Source organism: Triticum dicoccoides, chromosome 6B, assembly GCF_002162155.2.
Source record: "Triticum dicoccoides isolate Atlit2015 ecotype Zavitan chromosome 6B, WEW_v2.0, whole genome shotgun sequence".
Classification (NCBI taxonomy): Eukaryota; Viridiplantae; Streptophyta; class Magnoliopsida; order Poales; family Poaceae; genus Triticum; species Triticum dicoccoides.
In genome coordinates, this window is record NC_041391.1 from 565,082,477 (window position 1) to 565,088,516 (window position 6,040).

The following is a 6,040-nucleotide window of genomic DNA, read 5'->3' on the forward strand; positions in this document are numbered from 1 at the left end:
AACGGCTGGAGATGCTCTTAGAGATGCTCTTGCTATCTTACACACGTCTAGTCTGTTCACTGCATTGTGCTGGCATGGGAGCATGGGATCACTGAATTTTCAGAAGCTGAGGCTGAGCTGATCCAGTTTCGGGATCCTCCTTTGATTTGGACGGGGATACACTATTGCTCTGTTTTTATAGTAGGAGTATAAACTTTGAGGCATTGGTATCAGTGTAGATTCGCGAGCTGCCATGTGCTGCACATGCGAGAGGGTTGCAGGCTTATTTTATTTTTATTTATTTTTTCGAGGGAAAAGGAATTTTGTTCCCTATTGAGAGAGTTACAGTTGAGAGGTAAAATATCCTCAATACATGATGGTCTTACATGCATTCACACAGCCGTGATACACTCTACGACTATAATTCGCCAAATAATCGGCAACTCTATTTTTATTCCTATTCATCTTCCAAGGAATAAACTTCCTATGTCTCATCAACTCCTTAATTTCAGCCACGAGATGACCATGGGCAGAACGAAGAAATCCGTTCCCCGATAGATAGAACAACACCTCACTTGACCATCATGCCATCGAAGAATCATTCCTGCCGCCGTCGCGCCGGATTCCACAGAGAAAGAACCATCAACTCATAGAGCAACATACTCGGTAAGCAGGGGAGGCCAAGGTTTAGGACCAGGGGCAGGTCTTACCTCAGGCAAAGCCCAATCAGCAACCGGCATTTTACCTTTAATTATTTCCTCTGTACTAAACATTCTAGCATCTTGAATAGACTTCATATAACTATCCAAAAAATCAACCGTAGTGGCCACCGGGGGAACCTCTTTATCATGAGTAAGATCATTTCGTAATTGCCAAATCTCTACTCCTAATGTCTCAGTTGGTAGGTCGCATTCCGGGTTTTTATTTTCGTCCCACCTTATTCGGTTTTTTCCGTCCTCGATCCCACCTCCCGCATCCCCTCAATTCCAACCTGTTCCACGATTTTTTTTCGTCGGTTTATTTTCGTCGCTTTTTTCAATCTCTGGCGCCCCTGCCCACTCACGTAGCCAAAAAAACCACCCCACGCACGAACCGCTCCCCTCCCTCTCCTCGCGCGAGCATCCTCTCCTCGTACCCTTGCACGCGCTAGGGTTCCTGCGCCACCGCCAAGAGCTCGTCGACCAGCCCAGCGTCCTGTTGCTCCGTGCCCGCTTTCCTCGTCGCTCGCCTTCGGACTCCTCGCTTCCCTTAGGCGATCCGTCGCTTGTCCGCAAGGGAAGCCGCCGCCTCTCCGCCGAGAAAGAGGGCTCGCCTCGCCACCGGTCATCGCGCCGCCGGCGAGCTCTCCTGGCTCCCCCACTCCCCCCTCCTGTTTCTCTCTCTCACACACAAGGACAGACTTTCCCCTTCTTCTACAGGAGCAGCCATGGCCACCAATGACCGCTGCCTCGCCCTGATCCGGTAGGTATCGACCTCCTGCGGCCGAATCCGCCCCATCCCGACCTCGTTGGCCCTCCTCCCGGTCTTTGTCACGATCCACCGCCAGGCTCTAAGACCAGTGCCTCCCTCTGAATTTTAGTACGTTTTGTATGTCCGTCCCACAATCCCATTATCTAGCAGCAACTGCCGCCGCCGCCAGGAGCAGCCGCGCCCGGAGATGCCCTCGTGGGCCGGCGCCGGCCAAGGAAGTCGCCAACTCGGACACCCCGCTCACCTTCCCCGAGGACGAGGAGCACGACGAGGCGGCGGTGGAGGACGAGGCCAAGGCATGTGTACAGGACAAGGTGAGCCGCTATTCAGTTGCCATTTTAGTAGGATGGATGGCTGGCCGAACCGGTGATATGTCGAGCTTTTTTTAAGACTTTGTGATTGGAAGCTTACTCTGTTTCCTTTGCAGCCGAGGACGAGGCCCTAGATTTCATCGTCGAGGAGGAGCTGGTGGTTGAGGTGAAGGAGGAGGTCGTGGTGGTGTGGAGGAGGTCGAGGAGTATGTGGAGCCGTTGGAGGAGGCCAAGGTGTACGTGTTCAACCTTCCCTATGATGTCAGCAGCGAGCGCCGAGCGCAGCTCTTCGATCAGGCCGGTGTCGTTGAGGTTGCCGAGGTGAGCATCTCTTCCTCTTAGACCATCCTGAATGCTGGATGCTAGCAAAAGTTGTTGGGATTTGTTTCCCAGTCGATCGGCCTGGATGCATCAAGCGCTTGGATATTTTCCTCTGCAGGAGGTAGAATACTGAAGGCGTTAGCATCATGCATTGACAGAGAGGGCATTTAAACGATTCTTTTTATTTTGACATCTTATCTATTTTCTTAATCTCTAAGCGTCTACACAGGTGACCCACGTTTGTCGGTATTTAATTTTTTTAAAAGTCCTGTGTCACAGCATTGGAATTTAAGAATATCATTGACACATACAGACCATAGCAAGTCGATGTATACCAATAATGTCAATGAAGAGTCAATGTACTTAGCATGAGGATATTATTTGGTTGATGCATACAGACCACAACAAGTGGATGCAATTTTTGACCCTGATACTATCTTTGAGCAGGCCAGCGCCGTCGAGGTTATCGTGGTGAGCAGCTCTTCCTCTTAGACCATCTTCAGTGCTGGATGATAGTTTCACAGTTGATATGTGGCATCGGTGACAAAAGATGCATCAAGTTTGCACAAGGTAAAATACTGAAGGTGTATTCAATCTGTAATTAGCACCCATACTTAGCATCAAGTGGTTACAGAGTTACTTAAAAAAACGGTGACAGAGAGGACGATTAGATGGTTTTTAATTTTACGGTATTTATTTTCTTGTATTTTTGAGCATCTACACAGGCGACCCACATTATAGATGATGTTAGTGTGCTGCCGCTGTCATTCCTTTTTAGACACACGCACATTTTGTCTGGTGAAGGGAGTGCCTCAAATCATCAGACCACTGATTATGTGTCATGTTCTTGCAAGACTGAAACTGTAAATGATGACTGATTTAATGTGGTGGTTGTGTTGTTGAACCTCATATGATGGAGCAACCAGCCGTGGTGCAGAGGCTAGATAGTTTTAGTATTCAGACTTTCAGTTGCTGCTAGCTCTACTCTGCTTTGTTCTTTCGTAATGGCAATGTAGCGGCTGTGTGATACGATTGCAACGCCAAGTCTTCACTGCATATTACCTACCGGAACTGATATGTTTTTGTCGACACAAAAATCTAACCTGAATTTGCTATTCAGGTGGCAAATCCAACAATTTATGTACTGTATTTGCATTTTGCAAGATAATTTGGCTGCCAAAGTGCCACATCGTATCTCACTAGACCTATTGAGTAAGTGGTAATGTTTCCTTTATATATCATTCAGATTTCTATATGCACTCTTCATAGATTCCTTGTATTGTTCAGTTACCAATTTTCGTAAGGGTCATACTTATTGGACAAAATAAACTGTATTGGTTTTCAGTTTATATCTGTCCATGGTTTTCAGTTTATATCTGCCCGAGGACGACGAGCACGACGAGGCGGCGGCGGAGGACGAGGCCAAGGCATGTGTACAGGAAAAGGTGAGCCGCTATTCAGTTGCCATTTTAGTAGGATGGATGGCTGACCGAACCGGTGATATGTCGAGCTTTTTTTAAGATTTTGTGATTGGAAGCTTACTCTGTTTCCTTTGCAGCCGAGGACGAGGCCCTGGATTTCATCGTCGAGGAGGAGCTGGTGGTTGAGGTGAAGGAGGAGGTCGTGGTGGTGTGGAGGAGGTCGAGGAGTATGTGGAGCCGTCGGAGGAGGCCAAGGTGTACGTGTTCAACCTTCCCTATGACGTCAGCAGCGAGCGCCGAGCGCAGCTCTTCGATCAGGCCGTTGTCGTTGAGGTTGCCGAGGTGAGCATCTCTTCCTCTTAGACCATCCTGAATGCTGGATGCTAGCAAAAGTTGTTGGGATTTGTTTCCCAATCGATCGGCCTGGATGCATCAAGCGCTTGGATATTTTCCTCTGCAGGAGGTAGAATACTGAAGGCGTTAGCATCATGCATTGACAGAGAGGGCATTTAAATGATTCTTTTTATTTTGACATCTTATCTATTTTCTTAATCTCTAAGCGTTTACACAGGTGACCCATGTTTGTCGGTATTTAATTTTTTTAAAAGTCTTGTGTCACAGCATTGGAATTTAAGAATATCATTGACACATACAGACCATAGCAAGTCGATGTATACCAATAATGTCAATGAAGAGTCAATGTACTTAGCATGAGGATATTATTTGGTTGATGCATACAGACCACAACAAGTGGATGCAATTTTTGACCCTGATACTATCTTTGAGCAGGCCAGCGCCGTCGAGGTTATCATGGTGAGCAGCTCTTCCTCTTAGACCATCTTCAGTGCTGGATGATAGTTTCACAGTTGATATGTGGCATTGGTGACAAAAGATGCATCAAGTTTGCACAAGGTAAAATATTGAAGGTGTATTCAATCTGTAATTAGCACCCATACTTAGCATCAAGTGGTTACAGAGTTACTTAAAAAACGGTGACAGAGAGGACGATTAGATGGTTTTTAATTTTACGGTATTTATTTTCTTGTATTTTTGAGCATCTACACAGGCGACCCACATTATAGATGATGTTAGCGTGCTGTCGCTGTCATTCCTTTTTAGACACACGCACATTTTGTCTGGTGAAGGGAGTGCCTCAAATCATCAGACCACTGATTATGTGTCATGTTCTTGCAAGACTGAAACTGTAAATGATGACTGATTTAATGTGGTGGTTGTGTTGTTGAACCTCATATGATGGAGCAACCAGCCGTGGTGCAGAGGCTAGATAGTTTTAGTATTCAGACTTTCAGTTGCTGCTAGCTCTACTCTGCTTTGTTCTTTCGTAATGGCAATGTAGCGGCTGTGTGATATGATTGCAACGCCGAGTCTTCACTGCATATTACCTACCGGAACTGATATTGTTTTTGTCGACACAAAAATCTAACCTGAATTTGCTATTCAGGTGGCAAATCCAACAATTTATGTACTGTATTTGCATTTTGCAAGATAATTTGGCTGCCAAAGTGCCACATCGTATCTCACTAGACCTATTGAGTAAGTGATAATTTTTCCTTTATATATCATTCAGATTTCTATATGCACTCTTCATAGATTCCTTGCATTGTTCAGTTACCAATTTTCGTAAGGGTCATACTTATTGGACAAAATAAACTGTATTGGTTTTCAGTTTATATCTGTCCATGGTTTTGCTCATATCACAAATATTGACAGCTAGACAGTTCCCGAGTTTGGTGCAACCGAAACACTTATAATCCAGTCCAACATAGATAGTATACTCCTATTGGAACATGCATTTATCTTCCTCGATGAGTATGGCAGAATCCAACATCCGTTCGTCCTCTAAATTGGGGCTCCATGGCTGCCAACCGACGGAGCAAGAAAAGAGACCACCCTCTCCTCCTCCTGTTTGGAGCTCCATGGCCGCCATTCGACAGGCGCACTTCGTCATTGCCTCCTCACCGCCTCACCTGGTAGACCGCAGGTGCCAACATCGCCCACAACCTGCCTCATGTTCGGTCAACAAGCTGTAGTTCAATTAGGTACATTGCTCCTCTTACATGAAGAGCCTAGCAAGATCATGGTCTTCTCTCATTCTCTTCTGAACAATATATACACTGTAGGTATGTGAGAAAAAATATTGTATTGCTTGGAAAAAGCATGCAAAATTAGCAGGCATCTCACATGGCACCTGAATTGGCGACATGTAGATCCAGTTCTTTGGCGACATGCAAAGCTGCCGGTGGTTGTTTGATCAATTGTATGAGGTATCTCACATGGCACCTGAATGCATATTCATGGTGTCAATCTGTATCTACATGTCGTGTGGTACAAAAGCCAAAAAGGAGCAGCAGGATGGCCGGTCCAAGCTTGAGCAGATTCTGTGATGGGGTTCGATGCTGAAATTCATTAGATTTCAGTTCTGTATAGTTTCAGGTTGGTTGCCAATGAAATAGACTATCCAAGGCGCCTGAAGAAAATGTAATCCAATGGTAACACAATTAATTACTTGAAGTTGAT

At 45.8% G+C, this 6,040-nt stretch overlaps 1 long non-coding RNA gene across 1 annotated transcript; it reads left to right on the forward strand.

Moving 5' to 3' along the window:
- Positions 1-1,993: 1,993 nt before the first annotated feature.
- On the forward strand, positions 1,994-3,287 carry LOC119326649. The gene is made up of 3 exons (XR_005158097.1): positions 1,994-2,081; positions 2,529-2,651; positions 3,202-3,287. It is a non-coding gene; the product is annotated as an uncharacterized LOC119326649 (long non-coding RNA).
- Positions 3,288-6,040: the final 2,753 nt, after the last annotated feature.